Source organism: Hemicordylus capensis, chromosome 2, assembly GCF_027244095.1.
Source record: "Hemicordylus capensis ecotype Gifberg chromosome 2, rHemCap1.1.pri, whole genome shotgun sequence".
In the NCBI taxonomy this organism is placed as follows: domain Eukaryota; kingdom Metazoa; phylum Chordata; class Lepidosauria; order Squamata; family Cordylidae; genus Hemicordylus; species Hemicordylus capensis.
In genome coordinates this window covers 152,995,081-153,016,301 of record NC_069658.1, presented here as the reverse complement: position 1 = coordinate 153,016,301, position 21,221 = coordinate 152,995,081, and the positions used below count along the sequence as shown (strand labels likewise).

Genomic DNA, 21,221 nt, shown 5'->3' with positions numbered 1-21,221 from the left:
AAATCAGCGTTAACAATGAGCAGCCTGACATTGACTCAACTAAGTTTCCTTCAGCTGAGGTTGAAACCTTAGTATCATGATCCCAACCTGATCCATTTGTTTGTTTTCCTGGCTGTCCATGGTATCCTCCAAAGTCTTCTCCAGCACCAAAGTTCAAAAGTGTCGATGCTTTTTCTATCTGGCTTCTTCAAAGTCCATATATATTATATGCATAATTATATTAGATACTGTGTTATGTACATAATTACATGAAATCTTTGTCTATTAAATTTTGAATACAGACTAATTGTATTTCGAATTTTTATTTTTCACAATAACTAAGGGCGCTCAACAGAATGTTGCATCTGGGCGCCAGATCCCCTAGAGCCGGCCCTGCTTAGAGGTCTGTGTGTCAACATCCTCTGTCTCTCTCTCTCTCTCCTTTGCTTCGTCAGAGTATTACAGCAGAAATTCTCTTCCAGCATTAATCATCAGAAAGCGGCTCTTCTGCAAAGCAACATCAAACCTATTATTGGTTTATTGGTATATTGAATTTCTATACTCCCTGATATAGAAATCTCTAGGAAGTGTTGCTGGTAATTGTTTGCTGGAATTTAGTTGCTGGGAATTGTTTAAGTACACCTAATGCTTCCTATCCCTTCCCTTTTCATCCCTTTAGTGGGTAACCCTATGGCAAGGTATCCCTGTCTGCTGTCTGGGTGCTGAATTCCCAAGACGCCTGCTTCTTGATCTTCAGTTCACCTCCCAGTTAGGTTTACCAACTCTTCATCTAACCAGGGGCGCACCTAGGTGCCCATTTTGGTGCCCAGGCCTGAAGGGCTTCAGAGGGGGACCCCGCCGCCACGAGGCACACACTCCCTGCCACAAGCCCCCTGCTGCCACGAGGCCCCCCTTGGACATTTTCAGTGCAACCCTGGGTGTCCTACTGCCGCCGCTGCCTGCACACGCTACTGCCCTGGCCGCCGCGCCACTCCTTGCCCTTTTCGCCACCTTTTTGCGGCCACGATGTGCATGGCCGGTGAGGGTGGGGGTGATCCAAGCAGGCCTCCCTCCATGGTGGTGGTGGCGATGGGTGGAGCAGCCGCTGGGCCTGTCATCCAGGGGCTTGTGATGATCTACTCCCACTGTGCAGGTGCGCTGGAGTGCCTCGCAGTTCTCAAGGGCTGCTGGGCTGCTCCGCCCACCACCACGGAGGGGTGGCCTGCTAGATCAACCCCCCACCCCCGGCCACGCATATGGCTGCTAAAATTATGAAAAACACTGGAGGTTCAGCGCAGCCGGGCAGCGGCAGGGTGGGCATGGGTGGTGGCAGGAGGCCCCACTGACATTTTCCCCAAGGTCCGGGGGTAAGAGCGCCTCTGCATCCAACTGCCAATAGCAAGATCTCTCCACAACCTGCTTCTCTGCACTAAGGAACAACGTAGGTGAGAAGAAAGATGTATATTTTCAAATACTCAGCCAAGGCAGCATGTGGCAAATGTAATTATTTATTTAATAAATTAACATTTGCTCTAAAACAACTTCTTCTTCTTCTTCTCCTTCTTCTTCTTCGCGAAGTAATAAAAGGTGGTTTTGATTGCAATGAGTGCAAAATAAAGTAGCTCAGCTCCGGCAACAATGGCTGTTCTGCTGCCTCTTTTTTTCTGACTGGAACATCCTCCGTTTGGTTGTTCGGAGAAGTGCCTTTTCTTATCATGGTTTGTAAAGAAAATGGGCCTGACACTCTTTCTGTCTTACAAGCAGTTTGATGGTTCTATGACTGAAGTCCAGAATTTCTTTGATCATCTGCTTCTCGATGGACAGCATTGCCAAGCCATTAAGTCTTTGCCCCCAGATCCCCAAAGGAAGACAGGAAACACGTGTATGGATGAAAACTAGGGCTACTTTATTAACTATAAACTATGCAGAGATCTGCAACAGGTATAACTATAAGCTCCATAAACTAGAGTGTGGGCAACTCCAATCCCCTTTTCGGGTAGGCACAGCCTCCTAGCGAGGGTTGAGCTCCTCTCACTGTTGGGCAAAGCAGCCAGGCTTGGCAGATGCCATATGAAACCTCAGCATAGCCCCACCAAGCCACACAGTTTACTGTGTCAAGGAGGTAGCCACCAGGGTCACCACCACTGTTCCCTCCAACATGGATCCCCAGATGTTGTGGACTACAACTCCTATAATCCCCAAGCAAAAGCCATTGTAGCTTGGGATTCTGGGAGTTGTAGACAACATCTGGGAATCCCTGTTAGAGGCAACACTGGTCACCACCCCTCCAGCCCCAAAGCTCTGAGTGGGTCAGCTGAACAGTGCCCTAAAAGTGGTTCATTCGCTAGGTGACAAGATTTGGCTTTTTAAAAGCCAAATTCTGGCTTACGGCCCATTTGACACATGAGTATACCCCTTAGGCTCTGGCCACCTCAGACACCCCTGGGCCACAAAACCCTGAAAGGTTGTTCCATGAATCCATCTCTACCTGAAAGGTACCTATGGCTGAGCACCAATCGAGGTCTTAACCTCCAAAGCCCACATTCACCTGCCAAAGTGACCACTTAACCTGCAACCAGACTCCCACCCCTAAAAGGGGGGTTATTCCCTTTAAAACACAATCAGTGAGGAGTAGGCGAAAAAATCTCCACACAAAGCCAATCAGGTGAAGACCAAAAATTCCTACTCGGCCCATAAGCGACCAGCTAATCTCTCACTGAACTAGGGAGGGTGGGCGGGAGCCGCAAAGCCTGCAAAGTTGGAGGAAGGAAGCATGTGTGGTGCATAAGTAGCGGCATCACCACACTGACCCCATTGGCCATCCCATGCATGTAGCCACTTCTCACGGAGGATGGCCAAATGGGAACCATGTCCTCCTGGTCAGGGCTGATTTGGTTTGACCTTGGACTGGACCACCTTTCCTGAAGGCCTGTCTGGTTCGCGATCAAACCATCGAACCAGCCTGGTTCGCAGCAGACCAGTTTGCTATTGAACCATTCGTACACACCTGTCAGGGTCCCAACATCTCTAGCCCCCACCTCCCATGTGCAGAGGGTTCCGGTGGGAACGTTCCCAACCAGGGCGGGAATGCTGCGCCCTCAGACGGGTCCCAACCCCCACCTGCTGAGACCGGCAGGCCTTACTGGCTCCCCTGGTCAGGTGACCTAGTGTCACCCGACACTGACGTGATCTCGTGGGACGTTGTTAGCATATTGCAAGATCACACTCCAAACTCTCGCGAGATCAATAGTGAGATCGCCAGGTCTCGTGAGAGTTGCTGTGAGATTTCAGGGTTATATAAAATGGCCTGGCCTGTGATGAGGGGCAGACGGCTGAGAGCTCTCAAGAGGCAGACAGCTCTGGGAAGTCAAGTCCCCAGCAGGTGACAGAGGCAAAGGAACGCCTGTGGAGGCATTAGCCTAGGACATTGCCAAGACCTCAGGAGTTATGAGGCCAGACCGACTGGCACCCCTAAACAGGGGTAGAATCAATCAGATGGAGACCTTGCACCCCACGAGGACCAACAACACCCCCAATGAAAAGGAACACACTGCATAGCACGGGCAAGACCTGATGGCAATTGCATCTGCTTACCTTAACCAGCTGGGATTTGCCACCTAAAACAAACACACACACACACATACACAAGAAGAATGAAAAGGAACTCATTGCATAGCACTGGGAAGACCTGATGGCAAAATTGCCTCTGCTTACCTTACCCAGCTCAGATTTGCCACCTAAAAGAAACACACACAACACAAAATAACAACAAGGAATGAACAGGAACACATTGCATAGCACTGCTAAGACCTGATGGCAATTGCCTCGGCTTACCTTATCCAGCTGGGATTCACCACCTAAAAACAAACACACACAAACACACACACTAGGAATGTAAAGGAACACATTGATTAGCACTAGAAAGACAGGATGGCAAAATTGCCTCTGCTTACCTTACCCATCTGAGATTTACGACCTAAAAGAAACAAACACACTCACACACAAATGAGGAATGAAAAGGAACACATTGCATAGCACTAGGAAGACCAGATGGCAAAATTGCCTCTGCTTACCTTATGCAGCTGAGATTTGCCAACTAAAACAAACAAACACACAAATGAGGAATGTAGAGGACTACATTGCACAGCCTGGGAAAGTGTTGGAGATGGACTACCAGTGCATCAACTTTTTGCACCAACTATCCTTATGACCACTAGGGGCATTGGGGGTAGAGATAGTGAGTAAGGGTCTCCCTAACTGTTCTATCAGTCTCTACTCTATAACCCCTGGTAGGACTCATCAGGTATTTCCTGTTGAGAGTCAGAAAGAATCCCTTCCTTTCCTCTTAGAGAGCAGATGGAAACATCTCTCTCTCTCCCCCACCTATTCATTATGTTCTTCTATAAATTAGGGTTAGGTCTTTCCTAACCAAAGTATACTTCACCAATAAATACTTTGTATTTATTCTACAAGAATCTCCATGCGTCTTCTCTAAATAGCTGCAACAACTAAACTCTGCAACTACTCTGTAACTGGAATGGGTAGCTTCTTTAGTGCTCTGCTAATTAACTGGGGGATAAAAATTACAACCCCCCAAGAGAAAGAGCTGCTGGCAAGATCGCCTCTGCTCAGAGGTGCACCTAAGTAATTTTGGAGCCTGGACCTAAAGGCCTTTGGAGCCCACACCCCACATGGCAAATTAAACATTTTTTAACACATACATTCTTGAGGGCACAAACCACACCACCCAGGACTGACTAAAGATTATTTGGGAGCCCCCAAGGAGTATGGACGCCAGGGGCTGCATCCCCAAAATCCAGGAGTAAAAGCACCTCTGCCACTGCTTACCTTACTCAGCTCAGATTTGCCACCTAAAAGAAATGCACACACGCACAAACACACAAATGAGGAATGAAAAGGGGCTGGAATGAAATGCGGAATGAAATGAGGAATGAAAAGGGGCATCAAGGAAAGGGCAGGTTTCCTACCTGTAACCGTAGTTCTTCAAGTGGTCTTCTGTGCGTTCACACTTGGGTTATGCGCCTGCGCAGAGCCACGTTCTGGAACCTTCCAAAGCTTCACCCCCCAAAAAGGAAAAAAGAGCAGGAAGACCCACTCCCTCGGTAGGTTGAACCCCACACTACCTCAGTCAAGGAGACCGCCGCTCAACAAAAGAGACCAGCTGCTGTGGGGAGGTAGGGAGGGAGTGTGAATGCACAGAAGACCACTCGAAGAACTATGGTTACAACAACAACAATATTTTCACACTGTCTTTCAACAAAAGTTTCCAAAGTTGCTTATATAGAGAAATAATAAATAGAACAAACAAACAAACAATTAAGATGATGCCCCAAACACACAGTCTTGGCAGTCAGGTTTGGACTGAGCCTGCGCTTGGTCATTCTCTTCCATTCTCTGCTGCATTTCACTCACCAAAATGGCTTCAACAATATGAGGCTTGCTAAACTGTAATAAGTCCTCCTGGCCCCTGGACTCTGTGACTTTCACTTGCTGTGAAACGGAATTAAGGACGGAGGTCCACCAGAGGATGATTTGAAAATTAGAAGCATTGAGCTGTTAGTGATGGAAGGACTTCTCTGTGGCTTCCTGGAAATGGACCAGACACCCTTACTTCGTGGGTTGCTCTCAAGCCCTTTCTGGGGACCCCACCCCCTCATGGATTATTCTGCTACTTCTCAGGGAGATTGCAGAACTGGGGAAAGGATCAGAGCAGAGCACAGCAAATGCCTCTCACAGAAATGACCTGGGCTATGTGGAGGAAGGCCCTCTACTCAATGATACCCTACCTTAGCTCTTTCCTTTTTTTGCCATGCACTGCTCAAGGCTGGAAGGGAAGAATAAATTCAGGCCCACAAATTTTAAATTAAGGCCCACAAATCTGCCAGTTTGCTAAGCACTAGCTGTCCCACCCTCCCAAAACAGTCACCCCCAGTCCCAACCATTCCCCAGGAACCTGGGGCACCTCCTCACCAATTGTGACTCCCGACTACGTTTGGAAGCCCCCTTCTGCAGTTGGAGGAGGAGCCGAAGTTGGCTCAACACGGTTCCTCCTCTTGAAGAACCTCCGTCTGGGGGGCTTCCCCTTGGAGAAACGTGTGGGGGAGGTCTGAAAGAGCTGCCTGCAGCACTGGCAGACCCTTCGCAGCCTAGAAGAGAGCAGGGAGAAGGTGAGAAAGAGACCCTTAGGCAGACATTTGGAGGAGAGGGGGCCAATGGAAGGTATGCAGAACAGCTGGGGCAGCAATACAGGTAGCCCACTAGGTTTCCAGGTATTGCGCCGTCTTCTTTCTGGCTGAGGAATTAAGTAAAGAAAGCTGCCAAAATGCATTGGTGCAGAGACCTTTGGAACACTGTGTGCACTTCTGCTCAACTCAACTCACCAAGCTTATGTTAGAGCTGGGAAAGGCATAGAAAAGGACCACGAAAGAGCTCAGGGGTGTAGCTCCTTCCTGGAAGGGAAAAGGTGGAGGCAACAGGGACCTTTTCATTTAGAAAGAAGAAAAGAATGGAGGGCATGACAGAGGTGCACCCTCTCTTCACATCGTGCACCATGTTTGGGATGGGTTTTTGGAGTATGCTGCCACAAGATGAAGTGAAGGCCAGTGCCCTAGCCAGCAGTCACTTTTCACTTGCAACTAACACTGGTGTGCCGGTTTCCTTGGTGCTGCCAGGGACACCATGCTGCTGGACCAGGAAGTGGAGATGACACTGCTGCTGGGTGTGGACTGCACACTAGAAGTAGGCACTCCCGCAAAAGGCTGAGCAGTCCTAGGCCTCCCAAGGTGTGTCACAGACCCAACATGAAGAGTAGCACACTTCAGTAACAAGGATTTAGGATTAGATAAAAAGGAAAAGGTGTGTAATAAGAACAAGTGTCTTTTCATAAGACAGTCTGTAAGAGAGAGTTTTCATTCAGCATACTGATAACACCTTGCACCAAATCTCCGGAGGATCTCTCCCAGCGGTTTCATGTAGGTGTTAAAGTACTTTGGAGACAATATGGAGCCCTGAGGAACACCATATGAAAGTTCAGATTGGAAAGAGCAACAGTCTCCAAGGGACCCCGTGTGGAATCTGCCCGAGAGGTAGGAGCGGAACCACTGCAAAGCAGTGCCTCCCACCCCCAACCCCCTCAGACACTCCATCACCAAAGATGATGATTTCAATATGACAGCCGATATGCATAAAGATGTGCTTTTTCGCTTGGACTGTGTAACTGAACAGGCCAGGCTTGCAGACTCTTGAAAACTCAAGAAGTGTTCTACCATATGGCCTGAAAGACTAGCACATAGGCAAATACATGTGATCAATGAGCTTGCGGGAAAGGGACTTATTAAGGACTTTAAAGTGGAGTCATGCAGAGAAGCTGCCACAAGGTGCCAGTGTTGCTTACTTAATAAAGTGTTGCTTACTTAATTGCTATTAATAAAGGGGTGAGACCCAGCTTTTCTGCATGCCAGACACAGACAGAGTCACAGCGTCCTCTGGAGCAAATACATTCTGATGTCATAGGAACATAGGAAGCTGCCATATACGGAGTCAGACCATTGGTCCATCTAGCTCAGTATTGTCTACACAGACTGGCAGTGACTTCTGCAAGGTTGCAGGCAGGAATCTCTCTCAGCCCTATCTTGGAGAAGCCAGGGAGGGAATTTGGAACCTTCTGCTCTTCCCAGAGCGGCTCCATCCCCTAAGGGGAATATCTTACAGTGCTATTCTCCCATTCACATGCAACCAGGGCGGACCCCAACCTTCTCCCAACCTTGGAGAAGCCGCTGCCAGTCTGTGCAGACAATACTGAGCTAGATGGACCTATGGTCGGACTCAGTACATGGCAGCTTCCTATGTGTTCCTAAGTACTTGCAAAGCAGATTGCCAGCTAAAGCAATAGACAAGACACCATTTGGCTTGGGCACAAACCCTCTCTAAACCATGTCAAAATGTTGGGATCAAAGGCTTATGCATACGTCCCAAAGGCCAAGAGAACCAAACTCAATGACAAATGCGAACTGGGAGTGTTGGTTGGATATGCGCCTGGCCAAAAGGGATAGAGAATCCTTGATCCTACAAGTGGAGAGGTCAGGATCTACAAGGTGGTGTCATTTGATGAGAGACAAGGGCCAACTAGAGGTGATGTACCAGAACTTGTGCCAGAGATCCAGGTGAAAGAGGAAGCACGTGGGTGGAATCTCATGATGCAAGAGCCAGACAGTGAATCCAAAGAATCTGTGCCACAACCAGAAGGAGGTTCAGAAGGGGATACAGATTCAGAAGGGGCTGCACAGCCTGAGCCAGAACTGAGGCGCTGCTAGAGGCCCAACAAAGGGGTTCCACCCAAAAGGTTCTCTCTTGGGACCAAAGGAGGAGAGCTACAAGAACCCACCACATGGGGAGAGAAGGAAAAGATGCCAGCTGACAAAAGGTGAGAAATGCAGCATTTGAAAAAATTGACACCCTGCACAAAAATGAGACTTGAAGACTTGTGTCAATCCCCGCAGGAAGAAAGACTGTGGGATGCAAGTGGGTCTTGAAAGTCAAGCAGGATGCAGAAGGGGATGTAGAGCACTACAAGGCAAGGCAAGTAGCCAAGGGATACTCCCAGAACTATGCTGAGGACTACAATGAGACCTTTGCACCACTTGTGACAGACACTTCAATTAGGACACTGCTCAGCGTGGCAGTGGTCAGAAAGATGCAAGTTGAACACATGGATGTAAAGACTGCCTTCCCTCATGGGGAAATCGAGGAAGACATCTACATGCAACAGCCACCAGGCTATGAGGTACCTAGAAAGAAGGGGCTTTGTGCAAACTAGAAAGGAGCATCTATGGCTTCGAAACAAGCAGCCAGAGTGTGGAATGAGAAACGAAATCAACTGCTACTTAAGGAAAGGTTCTCGCAAGGAAAAGCTGACCCCTGCCTATATTCAAGATTCAGAGACAATAGATGGACTTACATCCTGACTTCTGTTGATGACTTGACTATTACATGAGAGGAAAAGCAAGACAGCCATGAGACTGTACAGCACCTGAACAAGGAAATAGAGGTGAAGGAAGTTGGAAACCTCTCCTATTACCCTGGCATCCTAATACAAAAGAGAAGGGGATGGGACATTCCTTCTCCACTGTAGGTGGAAGATAAAGGATCTTCTCGAATGCCTGGCAGCTTCCTTGGTGCTTTGCTAAATATTCACAAACTGCAACAACAGCCTCCTTGAAGTGAATGACCGTCACTGGGTTTGTGCATGTGTACTTGGCGAAATTACAATGCTGCAGCAACCACATGGTAAATCTCCACAAGCCCATTCTAAGGAGACATGGAGAATCCCAGTGCAATTATCAAGTTGTACACAATGCTTTTCTAAGTGTTAGCAACAAGATGGAGATCAGATCCTAGGAGGCCGTTTTCAGCAACAGCTCCCTGGTGACCACCAGTACCTGGTCTGACCATTCACACTCCAATTTGCTTGAAGAAAAGCTTGGCCATATATGGGCAAAACTTAAGTACCCCAAAATATACCTAGGATACCAATAGCAGGGGTGTAGCTATAATTGAGCAAAAGGGTTCAAAGAACACAGGCCTCCAGCTCTATCCCTCCCTATTTTCTCGATTGTCTCCCTTACTCTGAGGGGCCGCCAGGGAGAGGGATGAACACGGGCCCCCTCTCCCCTAGCTATGCCCCTGACCAATAGGGCTGGCTCATTATAAGAGAATAGCAACTCAGGCTTGTATTGTGCCAGCTCAGATGCAGCTCTTTGATTAGAACCTTGAAGTCCACTCCCCTCTTCCACAATCAAGCGTGATTTCGGTGCATGACAAGCAACACCAAACAGCTTGAGATGTCCCATGTGCAGCCTGGCTTGCTCTGTACAGGCCTCTGCTACAGGGGAACCTTGTCTCAGGCTCGTTAGATTGCCGTGAACATGTTCCAAAGCACAGCTTGGGGCACTCCCTTCTTCTTTGTCTGCTCCGCTCCTTCCTTCCTTCCTACCGTCCTTCCTTCCCTCCTCATGAAGGAAGTACAAGTTGCAGGCTTTTAATCTAAGTTTGTAACTTCTTGAAAACAAACTGTTTGAGAACAGTTTGTTTTTAAAAAAAACACTTTGGAAAACACTTAAAAACACTTTCTCCAGGCCTCTACTCTGAGCTCATCCAACTGGATTACTCTGCTAAATGAGGGAGGTGGATTCAAATTCCCCTCTACAATTGGGACATCCGTCCAGCACGTCACAATAGGCATGTTCACAGCTGGTGCCCTTCCTGATTGGGCAGGCAGGCGGGCGGGGGACTCTAGTCAGACCTGGCCAGGAAGAGAGGGAGAAAGGAACATTGGTCTTTCCGTGAAGGGTTCTTTTTCCCTGTAGTAGGAGATCCTCATGATGGGTAGTGAACTGAGCATGCTCGAGACAGAACTGGACCACGTGACTTGTTTGTGGGCGTAGCCTCCTCCGTCCTAACCCCAGTTCCAGGGCTGTTGAGCGAGGTGGTATGTCGAGTGGAGAGAGCTCTGTGTAAGTACTCTGTAAGCTGTAGGTAAAGAAGAAAGTGGGAAGAACTCGGACGAGAGGTTAGAGAATAAGATAGACAAGTGCAAAAGACAGCCTAGGAGTCTACTCCTGAGGGGCTGCCTCCATCCCTGATCAGGGCCATCCTCCAGTGGGCCCCGTTAACCATCTGTGTATCTAGCTCCCGAAAATACATCCGGGTGGGGCTGAGGATCTCCTACTACAGGGAAAAAGAACCCTTCACGGTAAGACCAATGTTCCTTTTTCCCCTGAGTAGGAGATCCTCGTGATGGGACGTGCCCAAGCTGAAGACACTAATCTCTGGGATGGGAAGGATGTATTCAAACCCCTTGTCAAAGCACCGTGCGCTCCAATGCTGCCTGTGCCGCTGAGTGGTCAGAACCTTTTATTGCCTAGGGTAACGGAGCAGCGGGAGGCCAGGTGGCTGGTGCTCTGCAGATCCCCGATAGTGGGATGGGCTGGGGAAAAGGCCGCAAAGGTAGCTGTGCTTCTGGTCGATCGCGCCATGAACCGAGTGTTGAGATCCGAGTAGGCTGGGTGAATGCATGATCCGATCCTGCCAGTCGAGGTGCCTTTAGAAACTCTGTTCCCCAAAGAAAAGAGACGGAAAAAGACAAGGAGGGTGTTGGACTTGTGAATGTGTCTGGTGCGATGAACGCCAAGCCCTGGGCCCATCAGGCTTGTGCTACAATCATTCCCCTGGCTGGACAGGGGAAAGGCAGAATGAAGGAAGAATGTCAACTCTGGATCTATGAAAGTGAGAATTAACATTTTGGGAGGGAGGTGGTGTTCAGACCATGATGCACTGCATCTAGCTGGAAGGTGCAATATACCTTCTGTGCCAAGAGGGTACCTAGCTCAGAAATCCTTGAGCCAAGGTAATAGCTACCAGGAAGAGGGCCTTATAAGACAAGAGCTTCAGTGGACTGGTAGAAATGGGCTCGAAGGAGTCCTTCGTGAGAGCGTTTAGGAACTCAGTTGAAGTCCCCGGCAAAGAACACCTGACTAGAGAGCAGACAGGTGTGTCGCTCCCCCAGGAATTTGTATGAGAGTGGGCGCAGGTTCAGTTGGCCCAAGTCAGTGGAAGCAAAAAGGGCAAAACCGAGGCTAGTGAGGTTTGGTGCCTCAGGGTGCTTGGTTGCCAAGGAAGGTCTAGGCCGGTCTGGAGAAAGGTGAGGACCTCAGGCACCCCTGTGGGGAATGGATCTCTCTTTGTGAGATCAACCCTCTGCGGAAGGCGAGCCAGAAGGCTTGATATATTCAATTGGTTGATTGGTGTCTGAAGCTGCAATGGTGTCCTAGACCTGTAGTTTCTTTCTTTCTTTCTTTCTTTCTTTCTTTCTTTCTTTCTTTCTTTCTTTCTTTCTTTCTTTCTTTCTTTCAGACAATACATACACATAATAGAAGACCGATACATAAAAACATCCATTAACCATCCTTCCAGATATGTAAATAATTAGATGGAGGAGAATAATTAAAATTATCTTGATTTGTGAACCGAATAAAACTGACCAGATCCTAAAGAAAAATCAGGAGAATTAGCTTGATCTGTTCGAAGACGAATAATATGAGTCAGTTTTTCCCCCAGATATGGCAATGTGCCACAAGACTGGTACCAAGAAGTCAACGACATAGTTTTATGCTTCCAGCGTAGTGCAATGGAAAATCCAGCCTCAGTTAACATAAAAACGATAAGATCCTTAGATGATCATGTCAAACTAACTTCCGAAAATATATGTAATAGAGGCAACTCTGCCCCAAAGCAGAATGAGACCAGCATAAACGGAAGTATTCTCAATCACAACACCCTATCACCCTATCACAACAGCCATTCCAACATCATGGGGACCAACTCTGATTGATGTGGGCTGCTCTAGAAGGGGTCAAATACCACCTGACAGAGAGCTTAACAGAATACCCTCTAATTCAGGAAGAGGTAGAAAACACCAGCTTCCATTTTGGTATTCCTTTCCATAGTAAGTCGCTAATAGTTTGCTGTAGGTCGTTTTCCCAAGCCAACTTAAGGCCAGTTAATGGATCAGATGACTGGCTTATTCAAATCTCCTAGAATCTAGAAATCAGGCCCTTAGAGTCTTCTGAAGCCTTTAATATTAATTCCACAAACATAGTCAAACTCCTATTAGCTTGCTTAACTATATCAGGATGTAAAATAGAGGAGTGAAACTGAAGAAAAATTTAACCAAGAGCAATGCTTATTCATAAACTTCTCCCAAAATGGTTCTAATCATTTGGGGTATCGAAATAATAAAAATCCTTTCATCTATTGTGTGACACCTCCCAGACATCAAGTAATCGGGAGGGAGAGTCAAAGTTGGAAATTTGGGATGACTACAAATGGTTAACAAGGGGAAATATGGGGGAAATATGGGAGGGCAAAAATTTTATGCCAGATCCCCCAGATCTTAAAGGTGGTACTTAAGGTGGATTTGTAACAGATTTAGAACTCTTAATAAATTCAAACATCAATAACTGGTTGTTGAAATTAACAAGATGTTCCTCGGGAACCTTCATCTTCACCGAGAACCTTTCCAGGTCTACTATTAACCACCAAATATCCCGAAGAGGCGAGGCTTCATAGTAGGCCATTAAGTTTAGAACTCCGATACCATCCTGTTATACTTTCCTATATAATACACTATTACGAAATCTGAACCTTCTGACAGAAAAGCATCTTTGTGGCCCTTGGCCACTAAGTCCGCACACTCAGCCTCCCGGCAGAGAGCTGTACCGCTGGAATCGGAGTGAAGTAGTGTTGCCTGTAAGGGTGAAAGGGAACCGGACCAACTATGGGGGGCCCATTGGGCTCTCTGTGTGGAGAAGGCATGGCCTACTCTTATCCCATGTTTTGACCAAACACTGGGTCTAAGTGGGACCAAAAGGGGTAGCTCCCACAAATGGAGCAGTAATCAAAGGAAACTTAGAATTATCATCAGCATTTTGGGTCCTAAGCCAAGATGACCTGTATACAGCCACTCCCACTGCTATGGCCCGACTGTGTACAATCTAAGCTAGACTTGGCTCTAAGAGCAGCAGTCTTGTTCATTTAGTTAATGCCCTGGTGAAACCTTAGGCCAGTCGGGAGGGACCATCTTGAACAGTGCCTTGGTCCAGAGTCGAACGCTCAAGCAAGATGGGGTTGGTGGTGCATAACTTGAGGGACGTGGCTGAAGGTGTCTCGGACCTTCAAGAGAAGGGAGTGTCAGCGCCTGTCATCCTGGGGCTAGAGAGGTCCCTGTGCTATGAGTGCAGGAGACCAATTGAGCCCCTGGAAGGGACAACCTTAGGCATGGCCAAAGGTATTGAGGGGTCCCCTGGGACTGGACATGTTTCTTGGGAAGGTCAACCATCGGTTTGGCTGAGGCAGGGCGCTGCCACTCCGCGCACATCGCCCTGCGAAATAGAGGGGGGAACATAACTGTGGATGTTACCGGAACAGCTGCAGGGAAAAATTCTTAGTCCAGGGGCGAAGACGTCTCTGCAGCTTCCGACGGGGAGACAGCACTGATTGTGCGCTGCGCCTTAGACAGTAAAACCTTCCGAGTTCTGCTAAGGAAAAAAGGTCTGGCAGAGTTAGAAATGGGCAGCATCACATCCCCCCCTGATAATTCCCCTTCCTCCTTGTCTGGCTCCAATGGCCCAGTAGGGTCCAGAGGCAGAGATGGCAAGGAGCCCCTTTTTCTGACTGATGGTCAGGTGGTAACTGGGCTGTAGGCCTCCCCGGTCTGTGGGGAAGGGGAGGGTACGAGGTGATGCCTTTCAGGCTCTTCGTAAAATACTGGTAACTGTATAGCTACCCGCGAGGATTTGAGCTGGCACCCTTCTGCTTGTTAATCAAGCATTTCCCTGCTGCACCACTTGAGGTGACTGGGGGGAAGGGAAAAGGGGAATGGTGCAAGTTGACCCAGTGTGAGACCGGAAGGCCGCCTTATTATTATTATTATTACCTTTATATCTCGCTCTTCCTCCAAGGAGCCCAGAGCGGTGTACTAAATACTTAAACTTCTCTCTCACAGCAACCCTGTGAGGTAGGCCAGGCCGAGAGAGAAGTGACTGGCCCAGAGTCACCCAGCTAGTTTCATGGCTGAATGGGGACCTGAACTCAGGTCTCCCTGGTTCTAGTCCAGCACTCTAACCAGTACACCGCACTGGCTGCCCTAGGGAGCATGGGGCGTTAACAACTCCTGTTCCACCAGCAAGGGTGGGAGGAAGAGGGGAAAGAATCCCTGCGCCTTCTCTTGGTTTTGCATGGCAAATAATCTGGTCATACACCAACCACGCTCATACGGAGGAAAAAAAACCCTGAGCCATGGGCTGGGTTCAGGCGAGGGTGGAAACAACTTAGGAGTCACACGTGTCCCTGCGTGTAAGGGGTGAGGCCCCGTAGAACTGGTAAGGGCCATGCCAGGGGAGTAGCAAGCGAGGCTGTCGGTGGCTCAATGGAAAACTTTTATATCTACAGTGTTCAGTCTCCCATTCAAATGCAAACCAGGTGGACCCTGCTTAGCAAAGGGGAAAAAATTCATGCCTGCTGCCACAAGACCACTTTCCTCCCACTGCTCCGAAAAAACTCACGCAGCCATTGAGAATCCCGGGAGAGAAAAAGTCTTTACTTACAGCGGTGACCGCTGAGGGTGCGGACCAGCCGGTTCCCCCTCAAACGCTGAGGCCCCAATGGTTGGAGGAAGAGACGCCAGGATAGTGCCCACCGGGCTCTGGTCGTCTCCCTCAAAGCGAAGGCGCTTGTTGGATCCAGCCTTCCACTTGGCGCCATTGGGTTGCTTTCGCTTTTCATTTCCAGCTGGCCACCTGAATCAACAGGCGCTCCCTTAAAAGTACCTTGGAAGGACTCCCTCAGGCTGGCGCCTCTATTTCTTGGCGTCCGCTGTGCCTGGACCTCTTGGGGGTTTTGGCCAAGTGCCGCCCCAAGGTCCCCGTCCCCATTGTCTGAGCCTGAGGCTGCAGGGGGAATCTGAAGCAGTCCTGCTGGACTAAGGCGCGGCAACAGCAAGAGCGGAGAAAACACGTGCGCAGCTGAGAGGCCGGAGCCTCCAACGCTGAGCCCTGAAAGGGTTCCTCTGAGAGGAACTCCGCGCTGACCAGGACCCCTCCAAACAAATGCAAATACTTTAGTAAGCAGCCAATCAAGCCGAATGCAAGCTAAAAGGATTAACTTGAGTAGGAAATCTTATCTGATGGTTTGTTTGTTTGCTGGCTCCAAAGAGAGGCAGCTCCCTTCCCCACCCTTGCAGGGCCAAGCGGAGAGGAAGGGGGGGAGGGGGAGGGAAACCACCAGGCAGGCACAGACCCAAAGAGTGGTGACTCCTGTTTCCCTCCATAGCCAGAGGCTGGTCATGAAGGAGAAGAAATAAAACAAACTGAAGCAAAGGCTTAACTGCAGGAGCTCTCTCCTGAAACATCCTATCCATGAGCCCCTGGAGGCGCAGTGGTAAAACTGCCGCCCTGTCACCAGAAGGTTACAAGTTCGATCCTGACCAGGGGCTCAAGGTGGACTCAGCCTTCCATCCTTCCGAGGTCGGTAAAATGAGTTCCCAGAATGTTGGGGGGCAATATGCTAAATCATTGTAAACCGCTTAGAGAGCTTCCAGCTATAGAGCGGTATATAAATGTAAGTGCTATTGCTATTGCTATTGCTATTGCTATCCCGAGCAAGACAGAACTGGAACTGGGATTAGGACGGAGGAGGCTACGCCCACAAACAAGTCACGTGGTCCAGTTCTGTCTCGAGCATGCTCAGTTCACTACCCATCCTGAGGATCTCCTACTCAGGGGAAAAAGGCAAAGCTGTTATGTAATCCTACTTACTTTGCGAAGAAGTCTTTCCTCATCTTCTCCCCATTTCCCTCCCTGTCTTAACTCTTCCCCCCCGACTAACTGTCGCTCCTGTTACTAAAAGCTGACTGTCCCTCCCTCCCCCCTAGACCCCTCCCAAAACCACCACAAACAAACAAACAAACAACAAAATAACAAACACTAACTGTAACACTGAATAAATAAATAAATTGATAAATAAATGAATGGATGAATAAATAGATGGATAAATAGATGGATGGATAGATAGATAGATAGATAGATAGATAGATAGATAGATAGATAGATAGATTTGACAGATACAGAAACGGACTCTCTAGTACTCTCTTTCCTCTCTATCTCTCCAGCTCCTCTCCACCTCACCTCCTCCCTCCTCGCCTAACTCTCCCACAAAGAGCAGCTGAGCCCCGGAGGTGTCATGAAAGAGGATGTGTCATAAGCCTCAACAATGACCTTTGGTCCTCTTGCTTTCAGGACTTGGAGGCATCTCCTGCCAACTGGGAAAAGAGGCCCCCTTTTAAAGTGGGGATTCTCTTCACTGAGTAGGGGAGGGGAGCACCTGGCTCTTTCCACCCCCTGCAGAGTAACCCTCCAGTGATGGTTGCTGGTGTCTATCTTATATTTCTTTTTAGATTGTGTGCCCTTTGGGGACAGGGAATCCATCTTTCTTTCTTCCTTCCTTCCTTTCTTCCTTATTACTCTGTGTAAACTGCTTTGGAAACTTGTGTCAAAAAGAGGTGAAGAAGAAGAAGAAGTTCTTTCAAACCTCACTCTTCATGTTCTAATGTTGGTTTATCTGAGAAATCAGAGGGCTCTCTTGACCACCATGTTTAAAGCAACACCATCACAGGTCCCTCATAGCAGACACCCACACCTCCATCCACTGCCATTCATCCAAACAGCTACCTTTGTGGCTGAGGTCTGCTCTTGTTTCTGCAAGACACAAGGACTCCTTCCTTCAGTGCCATCTTGACACTACTTCACACCTGCACGGACACACACCTGATTGCTTTCTCCCCCCTCCCCCACACTGGCTCTGTCCTCTGCTCTTTCCAGAGTGTGGCAATGCTACCATGTGCCCACCAGGAGGCAGCATAGAGCAGGTCGGGCTACCAATCTTACTTAAAAAAAAAATCAAAAAAATAAATAAATCTGGAGTTCTATAGACTTTTTTAAAAAAAGTGTTTTAACTCTTTTGGTGGGAAGGAATTTATAAATGAATAGATGTTTCAAGTGTAAGGCAGACATCCAACACAGACATAGTTAGTGAAGCTATAGATCTTTTGTTTAGAAGCATTATTAATATCCTGTTTTTTCAATCAAACATTCTCAAGCAGGCGCATGGCTACAATTGAACAATGGGGGATAAATGTCCCTGAACCCCAGGGGGAGAGGGACCAGCTGGCTTTGGTGACAGTTTGTCCTTTGCTTTCCTGCTCATGCCTCTCTGAAGAAGAGGGGGTAGGGGCCAATCTTCACTTTTTAGGTAGGGCCCACTTCAATCTGCCATGCCCCTGTTCACAAGACAGCTTGATTTTGCATCTCATTCTCAAACTAATTATTGCACTACTATTGCTGTGATAATGAAATCATCATCTTTGGTGATGGAGTGTCTGAGGGGGTGGGAGGCTCTGCTTTGCCACTTTCATATGGAGAAGACATAACCTCCCTAATTGCCTGCCTGGAGATTGTGATGGGCTGGATGAGGGATAAGAAACTGAGACTGAATTCAGATAACATGGAGGCTCTTATTGTGCCTCTTCGGAAATCGGGGGGTGATTTTGATCTGCCAGTCCGGGATGGGGTGACACCTTGCCAGAAGGAACAGGTACGTAGTTTGGGAGTGCTTCTGGATAGAATCTTCTCCTTGGGGTCCCAGGATGCGGCGGTGGCCAGAAGTGATTTCTATCAGCTTCGGCTGATACGCCAGCTGTGTCCATTGCTTGAGATAAATGGCCTCAGAATGGTGGTCCATATGCTGCTACATATACCTCGGTGCTTACATTTGCTGGTAACCTCCAGATTTGACTACTGCAATGCACTCTATGTGGAGCTACCTTTGTATGTAGTCCAGATACTGCAGTCGGGACGGGTTGCCAGATGGGTCTCTGGGTCCTCTCGGAGGGACCATATTACTCCTGCATTGACAGAACTACACTGGCTACTTATAAGTTCCAGGGCAAAATACAAGGTGCTGGCTATAACCTATAAAGCTCTGAACAGGTTAGTCTCTCAGAGAACTAAAAAGGGGGAGTGGGCAAAAGGCTTGGAAGGTTGATTTAGATTAGGGATACAAGAAAGGCCCTTGTGGCGGCCTCTCTGTGGTTGACTGCTGCACTATTACGTCAGTAGCCTCCTCCCTCCTTCACTTCGCGCCACACCAGTTCCTGCCACCCCCACCCCATTGCCCACCTGCCCAGCCCCAGGGACCCTCAGCCACTTGCCATCCTGCTTGCCTTGCCCTCCGGCTCCGGCCTAGGATCGGAGCGGCCTGCAAACTGCACAGAGCTCTTCTTCTCTCCCCGCCTCTCAGCTGATCGGCGGGTGGGCGGGGCTTCCAGAGAGGCCTCTGTGTAGGCCTCCCCGAAGCCTGAACTTGGCATTCCCCAGCAAGCCAGGAAGGAGGCAGGAAGAGTTCTCTGCATCAGACTCTCTGCCCAGACCATCCAGCACAGCTTTTGCAAGGCTGGGATCCATCTGGGATCTACCCGAGAGATAGGAACGGAACCACTTCAGAGCAGTGCCCCCTATTCCCAACTCCCCCAGGTGACCCAGAAGGATACCATGGTCGATGGTATCGAACACTGCCGAGAGATCCAAAAGGACTAACAGAGTCACACTCCCTCTGTCGATTCCCCGGTAAAGGTCATCCATCAGGCCGACCAAGGCTGTCTCAACCCCATAGCCCGTTCTAAAGCCAGTTTGAAATGGGTCTAGATAATCAGTTCCCTCCAAAACCGCCTGGAGCTGGTTAGCCACCACCCTCTTGATCACCTTGCCCAGCCAGGGCATACTGGAGATTGGCCTATAACTATCCATCGCTGAGGGATCCAGGGAAGGCTTCTTAAGAAGCGGTGTAACTATTGCCTCCTTCAAACAGGGAGGCACCCTACCCTCCCACAGCGATGCATTTATGATATTAACTAGGCCACCTCCAACAATCTCTCTGCTAGATCGAAGCAGCCAGGTTGGGCAAGGATCCAGAGAACAAGTGGTAGGCCGTACCGCTCTAAGCAGCTTGTCCACTTCATCAGAAGTCACAGATTGAAACTGATCCAACCTAACACTGCAAGAGGGATCATGGGATACTTCCCTCACAGACCCTGCAGAAATAGTGGAGTCCAAGTCGTGTACACACACACACACACACACACACACACACACACACACACACACAACTAAATAGGGAGCAGTAAGGGAACAGAGATACACAATATAACTATAGCTACACAATATGGGTTCTCCCATACAGAACCCCTGTTTAAACTTCCTCTAAACTAAACCACAACACAGAACTTTTTAAATTCAATGGTAACCCCAAACCTCCCTCCAACATGCCTCCCCACTCACTCAGGACACTGGTGGCTGCTGACACAGAGCACAGTCAGGCAGTGATTCTCTCAAGGGGGTGAGAAAAAATATCTTCTGGCGGCGGCAGTGGGGGGGGGGGCGCGGGGCAAGCAATACAGCAGCAGATTAATCAACTCCCAGGCTGTCATGTAGTAGCATGCAGTAGCCATAGCAGGCTTGCATGCTGGGCTCAGGCTGGCAGCAAGGCAAGCATGGTATCATGGAAACTTGAGTTTAGACATGCAATGCAAAACCAGTTCTTTCTCTCTTTCTCTTGAATGAGGCAGCCAGAAAGGCAGAAGCAAGAGACTGAGTAACTAACTAGTTGATGAATTGAACCAAACTCCCCCCACCAAAGCAATCAGCCCAGACAGAGTGGAAACAGGGCACTGTTTGTTAGAGCTGGCAATGGTTAATCAGAATTTCTTAGCACATAATTGCATCACAATACAACACATTCCAAGGAAATGAGCTTCCTCAGGGATGTTGTGCCTGCTTGTGGCATATCTTATGTTCTGCTAATCTCTTCTTGACAGACACTCACTGCCTCGCTAGTTGCTGCAGTCAGGAGAGCAAAGGTCCGAAATATTTTTCCAAAGAACAAAACTTCAGCTCCGAAATGGGGTTGTTTCGATTTGTATACCAAAAAAATTGTTTTTAATTTTTTCATTTCCATTTGTATACAAAATGTCTGAAAATGCCATTTTTGGACACAAAACGTTTTGTTGCCGAATTGAAATGCACAAGCCTACTTCCAAGGCTTTTTGGAATCCTATTGGATCCAATAACCTTCTTGGGTATACCAACCTAATGGGTCCTACACCCCAGCAGAGGTGGGTTGTGGTTGCAAGTTCTACATTAACCAGATGGTGATCTGTGCTAGACAGTGGGGAGATGACAGCAGTCCCCACCCATGGAACACCACCCTGATCAGAGCAAAAGACCAAACTGAGAGTGTGAAACCACTTGGGATAGGGCCATAGTCGTCATGGCCGCTATGAATTCCGGAGCCACTCCCGACAACTCGGTTCAAAATAGACATTGAAGTTCCCCTCGAACAATAACCAGGGCCACTCCAAGGCCAACTCCGCAACCAGGTTCGTCAGTTCAGTTAGGGCAACAGAGTCCCTAACTGAGCTGACTGACCTGGTTGCGGAATTGGCCTTGGAGTGGCCCAGATGGTTGTTGGGGGGGCTTCAATGTCCTTTTTGGGACACTATCCAGCGGAGTGATCCCAATCTATCCTTTGTCCCTAGACTTAGACACACACTTTCG

General features: G+C 48.6%; 1 long non-coding RNA gene across 1 annotated transcript; it reads right to left on the bottom strand.

Moving 5' to 3' along the window:
- Positions 1–1,862: 1,862 nt before the first annotated feature.
- On the bottom strand, positions 1,863–4,371 carry LOC128343466 (uncharacterized). Its single transcript, XR_008315550.1, has 2 exons — positions 3,694–4,371; positions 1,863–3,596 (listed from the first exon to the last, which is right to left on the bottom strand). It is a non-coding gene; the product is annotated as an uncharacterized LOC128343466 (long non-coding RNA).
- Positions 4,372–21,221: the final 16,850 nt, after the last annotated feature.